Source organism: Staurois parvus, unplaced genomic scaffold (genome assembly GCF_062004578.1).
Source record: "Staurois parvus isolate SC_StPar_1 unplaced genomic scaffold, SC_StPar_1.0 ptg000836l, whole genome shotgun sequence".
In the NCBI taxonomy this organism is placed as follows: domain Eukaryota; kingdom Metazoa; phylum Chordata; class Amphibia; order Anura; family Ranidae; genus Staurois; species Staurois parvus.
Window position 1 is genome coordinate 152,320 of NW_028318632.1, and position 11,220 is coordinate 163,539.

The 11,220-nt window shown below is 40.6% G+C and overlaps 1 protein-coding gene across 1 annotated transcript in view; it reads left to right on the plus strand.

Annotated features, from left to right (window-relative positions):
* The first annotated feature begins 17 nt into the window (after positions 1–17).
* ANKAR (ankyrin and armadillo repeat containing) overlaps positions 18–11,220 on the plus strand; it is a 282,038-nt gene continuing 270,835 nt past the window's right edge. The window contains exon 1 of the mRNA XM_089655357.1: positions 18–116. The gene's annotated coding sequence lies outside the window, so the exon portion shown is untranslated. The remainder of the gene's footprint in view (positions 117–11,220) is intronic.

An 11,220-nucleotide genomic window follows, 5' to 3' on the forward strand; every position in this document is an offset into this window, starting at 1 on the left:
CAGGTTTAACAAGCAGGGCTAAACATAGAACTGATGAGGATCTGTGCAATTCCTCAGGACTGGAACTGGCAGATTTTGGTATCTTTGGGAGAAGCTGAAGGAAGATGATTGTCTAGGTAATGTTTGGATTATGTGCACTGGGCAGGAAGGGTTAACATCTGGGGCGATCAAAGGGTTACCTGTGTGCTGTGTTGTGTTTTACTGTATGTGCTGTGGGTTTACTGACTGGACGTTATAGTCTATTAACCACCTGCCAGGCTGTTTTTTTTCTGATATGGCACTGCGGTACTTTGACAATTGTGCGGTCATGCAACGCTGTACATAAATGAAATGTATTTCCCTTTTTCCCCACAAATAGAGCTTTCTTTTGGTGGTATTTGATCACCTCTGTATTTTTTATTTATTGCATTATAAACAAAAAAAGACCGACAATTTTGAAAAAAAAAACAATATTTTTGACTTTTTGCTATAAAACGTCCAGTAAAAAAAAAATTTAAAAATCAAATTTCATCATAAATTTAGGCCAAAATGTATTTGCTAAAAAACATCCCAGTATGTGTAAATTAATTGGTTTACGTGAAAGTTATAACATCTACAAATGGCGGTATATATACTGGAATTTTTTATTTTTTTATGCCAGTAATGGCGGCGATTAGTGACTTATAGCGGGACTGTGGCAAGCATTCTGACACTGGGTGGGAACTACAGTAAAGGAAGAGAAAACCCAGATGCTCCTCCGCTTAGGGATGGACTCAGTACAAATTAGGACCACATCACGAATGTCCTGGACTATGCATGCCTTGCTGCCCTCAAGAGACCGGGGGAGTCCATATGTACTGAATAAAGAAAACAAACAGAGGGCGCACCGACCTCGTGCATTACCTTAAAAAATGTATTTAATAAAAGATAAAAGAAGGTATTGTACTCACAAAATGACAATACAGTCAAAGGCACATCATAAATAAAAATCTCTGTCCAATCCGCACTATTTGTCTGCATTGGAAACTATAGACTTCCAACTGGCAAGTCCTCAAAATGCGTTAGCCTTGTGGCTCTAAAGAAGAGGCAAGTCCTCAAAATGCGTTAGCCTTGTGGCTCGGAAGAAGAGGCAAGTCCTCAAAATGCATTAGGCTTGTGGATCTAAAGAAGAGGCAAGTCCTCAAAATGCGCTAGCCATTTGGAAGTCCATAGTTCCCAATTTGGACAGACACATAGTGCGGATCGGACAGAGCTGTTTCTTTATGATGTGTCTTTGATTGTATTATCATTTTGTGAGTACAATACCTTCTTTTATTAACCACTTGCCGCCCAGCCACCGCATTAAAACGGTAGCAGGGCGGCACGGCTGGCCAAAACCACGTTTTAAAACGTAGTTTTGCAAAACAGGTAGGGGGCGCGCGCGAGGTCGCCCTACCTGTCCCGCGGGTGTCAGCAGCGGGTGTCAGCCGCCCGGTCACGGCCGGTGATTACCTGCCGTTTCCCTGGGATTAGCAGTGATCGCTGACAGAGATCAGGGCTGCATTGTTTACACACAGCCCTGCTATCTGTCAGTTCCCTGACAAGCTGAAGAGGTAGAGAAGAATTTCTCTCTCTCTCGACCAGCCTGCCCCCATCCAGCACACACCCCCGCCCCCTAGTAAAACACTCCCCTAATCCTTTCAGTGAAAAAAAATGTTAACCCCTTCCTCCCCAGTGCCATTAGTACAGTGTCAGTGGGTTTTTCTTTCACTGATCACTGTATTGGTGTCACTGGGGATGTCAGTGACCCCAAGTCAGTTCCCCCCAGTGTCAAAATGTCCGCCGCAGTCCTGCAATATGTCGTTGATCGCCGCCATATGTCGCTGATCGCCGCCATTATTAGTATAAAAAAAGTTTAAATCCCAGTATCTTTCCCGCCATTTGGAAATGCTATAACTTTCATGTAAACCAATTAATTTACACGTATTGGGATTTTTTTTAGCAATGACATGTCGCAGAATGCATTTTGGATGAAATTTGTGACAAAATTTGATTTTTTTAATTTTTTTTACTGGACCTGTTTTATAGCAAAAAGTCCAAAATATAGTTTTATTTTACTCAAAATTGTCAGCCTTTTTTTTATAGCGCAAAAAATTAAAAACGCACAGGCGATCAAATACCACCGAAAGAAAGCTCAATTTGTGGGAAAAAAAGGATGTAAATTTAATTTGGGTGCAGTGTTGCATGACCGTGCAATTTTCAGTTAAAGTAACGCAGCGCCGTAACACAAACCTCTTCTGTAACCGCTTCCTGGCCACCCTATAGCAGAAATACTGCTACAGGGCGGCATGGGTACGCAAAATCACATATATATATATATATATATATACGTGATTCGCTCTCCCGTGGTTTTCACGCCCCTCCCAGATAGCGTCAGTTTGCCCTTCAGTACACCAGTCATCACATTTAACCCCTTGATTGCCAGGAGCACGCTCATGTACAATAAACCTCCATTGCTAGTATAGTGTCTGAACGGGTCAATATCTTTGATCAGGTCAGCACTATACCAGCGTTCACATTAATATAGCGTCCCCAAAAACACAGCATTAGCGGGATCAGCCCCTGCACCTGCCAGCACCTGCGTTCAGCCCCTACGCTTACCCCACCCTTCTTCACCAGCAAGTGCATTGTCAGTAGGTCACTGTCACTTGATACATTGCACACAAAACCGCAGTGTTCACAGAATCAGGCCTGATCTCTGTTAGCACTTGCCGGTAAATTTTGATGACTCTCATATGCAGCAGAGTGCCAGTACTAGTGCCGCTCTACCTTTTGGTGAACTGGCGAGTACCAGCGGTCTAGTACATCCTGGTCTTTCACATACCTCCTTGATTTTTGGAGCTGTTTTTCACAGAATATCTGTATGCGTTGATTGTGGATCAAAGCAGTTTATATGCACAACAATTTATTGCCACCAACCCAAATTCAAACTTTGCCAGACCATTCGCATGGAAACTCATTACGGTTTTCAAATTTACATTTTTTTTTGGGCCTAACCCTCAACATGGGCATTACTAAAAGAAATGAATTGCGGTTGTATTGGTCCACAGACCCGATTCATCATATGCTGTGTTCTCTGCTGCCATGGCCAGACATAGATATGAGAGTATAATGTGTTTTATGCATTTCAGCGACAATACACTCTGTCATCCTCGGGGTAACCCTGAATTTGACCGGTGTGACAGTGTGGCAATCTGTCACCCAGGATTCTCAACAAGGCAGGTTGAGGGGCTCCAGGGTAAGTGTTTGATACGGAGGAAAGTGGCTTTTCACTTTCCTCCTTTGTTTGTAAGGTCTGTTTTGGGATCTGGAGCCTGGAGATTTCAAAGAGTTCTGGGAGGGATGAAATCTCCAACCCTGGGACCGGGTTTTGGGAATGACCAGGAGACTGATTGCACAGGTGTGTGCAGGCCTTTTCATAGGAGTCAGGAGTGCTCCACTCTGGCAGATAGGAGTCAGCAGGGCTCCACCTGGAAGTCAGGAGTGCTCCACCTATGAGAGGTGGAAGCCAAAAGCAGCAAGGGGCTGCTAGAGACTAGCTGTGTGCTAGTGGCCAGCGGTGTGCAAGAGCCATAATTCTTGAAGAAGTCTGCAGGAGACAGACATCAAGCTGAGTATAAGCCAGGAGGCTGAATCGTTGTTTTGTTTGATGGTGGATACCCCTGCGTGGGAAGCTTTATGTTATGGGACATTTGTTTAAATAAAATTGGGCAAAAAGGCCCTTAAAGAAGCGAGTCGCTGTGTGCTTTAAATGAAAAGCTCTACCACTTTGAAGCGAGTTCCCACACCGGCTCCACAAAATTCAGCCCCTCGCAAATCACCTTAACCTAAAATTTGAAGATGTCTATACTCCCCAGCAAAACATCTGCATTGATGAGTCCCTTTTTAATTTTTCTGGCCGCCTTGCATTCAAACAATTTCTCCCCTGCAAGAGTGCCAGATATGGGGTCAAGATGTAAAAGACCATACATAGTTGTTTGCACTCTGTCATCAAAGCCATAGTCCGTTGTGACACACTGTAACTAAACAGCAATAGATATGCAAACAAGTTAATTCCTGATCAGCCGACCCCAAAAATATGGCAGCGCTCAGTAGAGCTACAATAAAATGGCGCCTAATGATAGATAAGGAGCTGAGACCTCAGACCCCAGACGAAGCTAAGTTTTTCCCTGTGGCGCAACGCGTTGGGGAGGGGCAGTGACGTCACCACGTACCGGACTGACATTACGGCGAGTACTGACAGAGCGTGATCACACTTCTGAGAGGCTGAGCATCACCGCAGCTGGCGGTTTTATTTCTATATGCGTGTTGTTTACTAATACCATGAGACATTGAGCATTGAAGTAAGGAGAGGTTATAGGAGGGAGAAAACCTCACATCTACACAGTCTCAGAAGATAGTCTGTAGGTTCTCATCTACATCAATAGAAGCAATTTGAAAACGAGAGTATATCACCAATATCTTCTTCCTGCTGAATCCTAAAAACTTTTTTGCACATTTTTCTTATTTTGCACATTTTTTGCTGCTGAACTTTATGAATTGATATATTTTTAAATTATTTTTATTATTTTTATTTATTTATATTTCATTAATATATATACAATTTATAGTTTGATTTGCATCATTTGCACATTGGATCATACAAAGTTACACCAAATTTTTTTTTATATATTTATATTTAGTTTATCTGTACACTGGCACAGTGAAAATTTATCTATTTACCTATTTTTAATGAAATAATCACATTGTATAAATATCATAATTTGATTTGATTATATATTTTTAAGTTTCATTAAACACTAGGATATCATAATAGGACTAATCTAAGTAATTCAGGTAAAAATCAGATCAGATGATAGCACCATAGTATATATGAATTAATGGTATTGCTATAGTAATATACTATATATAGCATAGGTAAGGTAATGTTAGAGCGTGGATAATTATTTACTGTTTTTATAGAATTCACATCTTATGAGAGTGAGAAATATTCCAGCGATCTAATATATAGATTTCTAACTCCAGTGGCTCACAAGTTCATTCCAATAATATATACCAGGATGATGCCTACAGCTGCAGGCATCATCCTGGTGTCGTTTTTTTTCAGCCAGTGATTGACTTTCATGTAAAAGCAATCCTAGTGTCTAATTAGCTGCAAGATTGCTTTTACAAGCAGTGGGAGATGATGTCCCCCCCCCTCGCTGCCTTCCAGGGCCTTCTCGGGCAGTCCTGTGCCATCAGGGGAACCTGAGAATGCAGCCGGTGTTTCTGCCAGCTGACCATAGAGCTGATTGGAGACCAGAATGGTGCCAATCATCTCTATAGTCTAAGAATTCGGAAGCTACAAGCATTTTATCACTTCAGTTTCGCAGGATATAAACAGCGCCATTTGTAAATTGGGAAAGCATCTGATCACACCGATTTTGGTTTGCTTAGATAATGTAAGGGCAGAGGAGATATCTAGAGTCTGATAGACCCCAGATTTATCAAAAAAGAATATATGACAATGTCCATTGAAGTTATAGGGGTTATTTGCATTCCCTGTTATAGCATTAAAAGTGATAAAAAAAAAATGAAAGGTACAATGTAAAAAAAATCAAAATAACTAAAAAAAAAAAAAAATTGCCCCTCCCATGCACGCACACCTGTGTGCACAAGCCTTGACCCTGTGCCGTTATGTAAACAGCGGTTGCACCATGCATGTGAGGTATTGCCGTGAATGTCAGATCAAGGGCAGTAATTCTAACACTAGACCTCCTCTGTAAATCTAAAATGGTGGCTTTTAAAGCGCTGCCTATGGATATTAAAAATGTTTGCAGTTTGTCGCCATTGAACGGGGCATGCGCAGTTTTAAAGCATGTCATGTTTTGTATCTATTTACTCGGCATACCATTTATCTTTTATATTTTACCAAACAATTGGCCAATATATTGTGTTTTTGTGCATTAAAAGTAAAAAAAATGTATTTTGTTTAAAGAAATTGCTTTTAAAAAATCGCTGCGCGAGTACTATGTGCCATACAAAATTTTATTCACTAGGGTGTCTGCTTTAAAAAAATATATAATGTTTGGGGGTTTAAATTAATTTCCTAGCAAAAAATACTGATTTTTTTTCTTGTGAACAAAAAGGCTTGGTCTTCAGGTGGTTAGAAGAGTGAATGATGTGTGGCATAAACTTCTAATGCTGGGCATAAAACGCCCCCACCCCCCAAAATGACCCCTTTTTGGAAAGTAGTCACCCCAAACTATTTGCTGAGAGGAATGTTGAATCAATAGAAGAATTTATTTTTTTACCACAAGTTTTTGGAAAATGACAAAAATAAATATATATATTTTTTTTTTACACAAAATTGTCACTTAAATGATTTACTGCTCACACATGCCATGGTTATATGTGGAATTACTCCCCAAAATACATTTTGCTACTTCTCCCGAGTATGGGGGTACCACATGTGAGAGACTTTTTGGCAGTCTAGCCAAGTACAGGACCCCAAAATCCAATAAGCACCTTCAGGCTTTTAAAGGGCTTTATTTCCTCATTACAATTCCAGACTACCTATCACAGTTTCGGAGGCCCTGAAATGCCAGGATAGCACCTAACCCCCCCAAATTACCCCTTTTTGGAAAGTAGACGCCCCATGGAATTTGATAAAAAGCACGGTAAGTATTTTGCAGATCTCATTTGTTGCTACAAGTTTTTGGAAAATGAAGAAAAAAAACAAACATATTTTTTTTTATATTTCAAAACCTTGTGAGAAAAAATTAGATCTGCAAAATACTCACCATGCCTCTTTTTAAATTCCTTGTGGTGTCTATTTTCCAAAAAGGGGTCATTTGGGGGGGTTTGGGGCTATCCTGGCATGTTTGGGCCTTTGAAACTGTGATAGGTAGTGAGGAAGTGTAATGAGGAAGTTACGCACCTTCAGGCTTTCAAAGTGGTCATTGGATTTCAGGCTCCTGTATGTGGCTAGGCTCCCAAAAAGTCTCACACATGTGGTACCCCCATACTCAGTAGAAGTAGCAGATTGTATTTTGGGGTGTAATTTTACATATACCCATGGCTTGTGCGAGAAATAAATCATTTAAATGACAACTTCGTGTAAAAAAAAAAAAAAAGTTTTTGTCATTTTCCAGAAACTTGTGGAAAGAAAATAAAATCTTCCATGGACTCAATATGCCTCTCAGCAGATAGCTTAGGGTGTCTAAGTTCCGAAAAGGGGCATTTTTATTGGCATTTTTTTTTAACCAAAAACATGTAGCAGAATACATTTTGGCCTAAATTTATGATGAAATGTTAGTTTTTTTAGATATTTTTTTATGACAAAAATAAGAAAATATTGTTTTTTTCAAAAAAAATTTTTTTTCTTCGAAACTTTTTCTGGTTATAGCGCCAAAAATAAAAAGTGCACAGGTGATCAAATACCACCAAAAGAATGCCCTATTTGTGTTAAAAAAAGGACATACATTTCATTTATGTACCGTATTGCATGACCGCGCAATTGTCCGTTAAACTAGCGCAGTGCTGTATAGCAAAAAAATGTCGTAAATTGCAGTATCTATACCATAGTTTGTAGACGCTATAACTTTCACACAAAGCAATCAATATACACTTTTTGGGATTTTTTTTACCAAAAACATGTAGCAGAATACATTTTGGCCTAAATTTATAACTAACTTTGAGTTTACTATATATTTTTTATAGCTGAAAGTAAAAAATATTGTTTTTCTTCAAAATATTTGGTCTTTTTTTGTTTATAGCGTGAAAAATAAAAAGCGCACAGGTGATCAAATACCACCGAAAGAAAGCTCTATTTGTGTGAAAAAAAGGACGTAAATTTCGTTTAGGTGCAGCATTGCATGACCATGCAATTATCAGTTGAATTAGTGCAGCGCCGAGTAGCAAAAAGAGGCCTGGTCATTAAGGGGGGTAAATCCTCAGGAGCTCAAGTGGTTAAATACATTTTTTTAAGGTAATACACTAGGTTGGTGCACCCTCTGTTTGTTCTCTTTATACTGGGTGGGAACTGACTGCCACTGACATCCCAATGACACTAATACAGTGATCAGTGCTAATAAAAATCACTGACACTGTACTAATGACACTGGGCTTTAAGGGGTTAACATCTGGGTTGATCAAAGGGTTAAGTGTGTACTGTGTGTGTTTTACTAGGCAAACATGCTGCTGTGTATATCTGTTGTGCAGAGAAGTGCACAGCAGCATGTTACTGCTGGCAGAGAAACCTATGTTGTTTACACTGTTCCTCGGCGATCGCTAGGTGGTGGTGGAGAATGTCGGTGATCGACAGCTGTAGCCGCCAATGGTGGTGTGGGTAGGCCGACGCGTGCCCCCTACCCAACAATGCAAAATCACGTATATATGTGTGATTTTGTGCAGCCCTGCCACCCTGTAGCAGGGAAGTAGTTAATCCCAATCTCACTGAGAAGTAAATCTTGTACATAGGTCTGGGTTGTTCTGTAGCTGTTATTTATTGTATAGATTTGAAGCAGAAATGTTCATTGATTCATTTAACCTCTTGTGTACCAATAGTTTGTTAACAGCGGCTTCTATCTGTACTGAACGTATCTGTTTTACCCTTGGAGCACTTTATTCCTCTTGCAACACTGCATTGAATGCACATGAGGGGAAATAAATGATTTGCATAAATTGTTAGCATAAGATAAGGTCAAGTCGGGTTGATGAGGACACAAAGTTACTGGTAACTTTTTTCACAGGTTTGCGAGCGCTAAAAATTCAATGACTTTGCATTCACTTACATTTGATGCTTGTGCAGCAAACTCAAATGTCATCCAAATCAGCCAACATCTTTGTTGCAACCTGTGGATTAATCTGGTGGGGATAATGTTTTGACTGATTTTTAGGATATACATAAGAAATTCAGAGGTTTGGAAAGACTTTGGGTGGGAAAGAACCTCCAAACCCTAATTACAGGGACTGTGGTCTTGAAGGGGATAGGCCACTTGCAAGGGAGCTTTGAAAAGGAAGAGCAAACTATCAACAGGTGTCTATGAGGTGGAGTGGAGTACTTCTCAGCTGGGAGGAGGTGTGGACTCTCTGGAAACTGAGACAAGGTTCTACTGAGCCCAAGTGGCCTTTTTGGTATCCCTGAAGCATACAGGAACCCCATAAGCATTTTAATTTGGTCTTTTTAATGAATATACATAATAAATAAACCTTGGACAGAGGGGTGAATGTGACAAGTATACCACATACTTGGATTTTGCAAAAGCGTTTGACACAGTTCCCCACACATGGCTAATGTGTAAAGTAAAGTCTACAGGCTTGGAAAAGTCAGTATGTAAATGGATAGAAAAAGCTAAAAAGTCGTATTCAGAGAGTAGTCGTTAATGATTCATACTTTGAATGGTCTGGGGTCATCAGTGGTGTACCCCAGTGTTCAGTGTTGGGACCCTTACTTTTTAATATATTTATAAACGATATAGGGTCTAGGAATAAAAATACCATTTCAGTCTTTGCAGATGACACCAAGCTTTGCAGTGGAATAACGTCCTTACTGGAACTTACAAGCCGACCTCAATGCACTGTTTAATTGGGCAACTGTGTGGAAAATGAGGTTTAATGTTGATAAATATAAGGTGATGCACTTGGGGGCTAAGAATATGCATGCATCATACATACTAGGGGGAGTACAACTGGGGGAATCAATGGTGAAGGATCTGGGAGTTCTGGTAGATCACAAGCTTAACAATGGCAAGCTGCTGCTTCTAAAGTGAGGAAAATCCTCTCTTGTATTATAAGAGGTATAGACTCAAGAGAGAGAGATCATTTTACTTCTGTACAAATCATTAGTATCACCTCATCTGGAATATGCAGTTCAGTTTTGGCACCAATTCTCAAGAAGAACATTGGGGAACAGGAGAAAGTACAGAGAAGGGCAACCAAACTGATAACAGGCATGGAGGAGCTCAGCTATGAGGAAAGATTGGAGGAACTGAATTCTCTCTTGAGAAGATGAGATCAAGGGGGATATGATCAACATGTATAAATACATCAGTGGTTCATATAGTGAACTTGGTGTAGAGTTATTACCCTAAGGCCATCACAGAGGACAAGGGGGCACTCTTTACATCTGGAGGAAAAGAGAATTAATCTCCAAATATGGAAAGGTTTCTTCACAGTAAGAGCTGTGAAATGTGGAATAGACTCCCTCAAGAATTGGTTCTGATTTGTTAGGTCAGGCACTGATGTCATACGAGAAGGCCTGGCTCGCAGTCTCCGCTCTAATTCATCCCTGTTCCAGTAAAGTTGGAAGCATGAAATTGTCCAAAATGTCTTGGTATGCTGAAGCTGACTTCTCTAGGCCAGACGTCCTTCTTTTTCTCTGTAACTTGTCATACACAGGGATCATCGGCTGCTCTCCGCTCCTCATGGGGAGGAGGAAGAATGAGGGTTTCAGTTTTCCTAAGACACAGGCTCCTGACCAGTTTTGGGGGAGTTTTGAGTAAGCTTTGTTTCCACAAATCCAGTACAGGCTCTCTGGTGCTTTCCAGTCAAACTGTTTTGTGAGATCCTCCCATATCCCTAGTAAATTGGTGACGTTTGTAAAGGGATGTGGGTCAGACATAGGCACTTCTTTATTACTCCATCAGGAGGTATTTTTAGAGGTGTCATTGTAAAACTGTTGTCCTAGACAAGCCATTTCTCCTACTCTGGTTTTATACATGGAGCCTGACCTGGCTATACAGTATTTCCCAATTATTGATGTTTTTAGATACCATTCTGATTTTACCCGCTTGGGGGACCAGAGGTGGCATTTAACAGTGTATTGTAATCTATTTCCTGGGCTTCCCAGGGCCACTGGTCCCCCATGTTGGTTCCCCCACACACGTAGCAATTAGATACCTTCAAGTTGTCAGCTACTCTCTCCACCAGTTCTATGAACAGGTTCTTGGTACTAGGGCGTGCCTGTGTGCCAGTGGCAAGTTCTTCATAGAGAGAGTGGAACAATTGGTGTGCAGCACTCTTGGTTCCTTCTGTTTCTATGGATATATGCACAATTGTTCCAGGGTCTGATCCCTTTCCATATATGTTTACTCCAAACTTATTACCCCATTGTGTCAAAAACTTGGTGGGATTATATATGGTGAAGTTTACAAGGGTGCAGCTTCCTATTGAACAGCTGGATGAGCTAGGCAAGGACTGAAGGATAGCGTCATGGTTTTT